This window comes from Psammomys obesus, unplaced genomic scaffold (assembly GCF_907164565.1).
Source record: "Psammomys obesus unplaced genomic scaffold, mPsaObe1.curated_primary_1811, whole genome shotgun sequence".
NCBI lineage: Eukaryota > Metazoa > Chordata > Mammalia > Rodentia > Muridae > Psammomys > Psammomys obesus.
This window is the reverse complement of record NW_026596125.1, coordinates 6,539,373-6,540,450: the sequence shown is the minus strand read 5'-3', so window position 1 is coordinate 6,540,450 and position 1,078 is coordinate 6,539,373. Positions and strand designations below refer to the sequence as shown.

The 1,078-nt window shown below is 41.9% G+C and overlaps 1 protein-coding gene across 1 annotated transcript in view; it reads right to left on the bottom strand.

Annotated features, from left to right (window-relative positions):
• The window catches only part of As3mt (arsenite methyltransferase), a 28,409-nt gene that overhangs the window by 16,393 nt on the left and 10,938 nt on the right, over nt 1–1,078 (bottom strand). The gene's annotated exons all lie outside the window — the stretch shown is intronic.

Below are 1,078 nucleotides of genomic sequence, written 5' to 3'. Positions count from 1 at the left end.
AGAAAGAAAGAAAGAAAGAAAGAAAGAAAGAAAGAAAGAAAGAAAGAAAGAGAGAAAGAGAGAAAGAGAGAGTAAATACCCAGAAGCTTATGAAGGAGTAGCATTCTGGGGGTTAGGCACCACTCCAGGCCTTCTAATGTGCTAGTCTCTCATCTTCAGACCATCAATTAATTTCATATGTATTTACAGATGGTCAATTGACCAATGTCAAGATCATTTTTTTTTTTTTAGGTAAAAGTGTTAAAATGACACTGAGTATCAACCTCTGGCCTCCACATATGTATGCACACACATTCACATAAACACATGCAAATAAAAATATAAAAGGAGAAGCTGTGCCATGGTGGTGCAGGCCTTTAACCCCCACTGTCTAGGAGACAGGGCGTTTTCAACTCTATTATAATCAACAGCACTGCTGAGCGGGGAGGGCCGGAAAGCGTAAGTATATCGGGGTGTACCAGCTTAGAGGGTTGAGAACAGATTAAAACTGCTCAGTTGCTGCACCATGAAGCTTATTAAACAAATAATATAACAGAGTTTCAATTATTTGGGTAATAGCTGGGGTATGAGAGAAACTGAGAAACAAACGCAATTTTATAAAAATAAATTTAACCCCTGGCCTCCTCAGCATCACCCATGTCCCACCATGCACCTCTAGAGAGTGAGAGCTTCAAGCATTTGAGAGGGGTGTCAGCTAGATCAGAGTGTCCTATACACCACGGAAATCTGTTTCGAGATAAAGTGGGAAAGAGTGTAGTAGGGGTAAACGCCACCTGTTACTCATCAAACTAAACAGAAGAAAATTCAAGGAATCAAAACACAGGAAGAGCCAGAGGAAAACAAAGACAGATAAGCCATTGAATGATAAAAGCGGTCTAAAAACTGACAAGGAAGGTACAATTGAAGCAGTTGTCAGTGCCTCTCAATAAATGGGGTGAGGTGGGAGTGGGGGTGGGGAGGCCAGGGTGGTGGCACAAGCCTTTAATCCCAGCACTCAGGAGGCAAAAGCAGGCAGATTTTTCTGAATTCTAGGGCAGCCTGGTCTACACAGTGAGTTCTAGACCAGCAAGATATATAT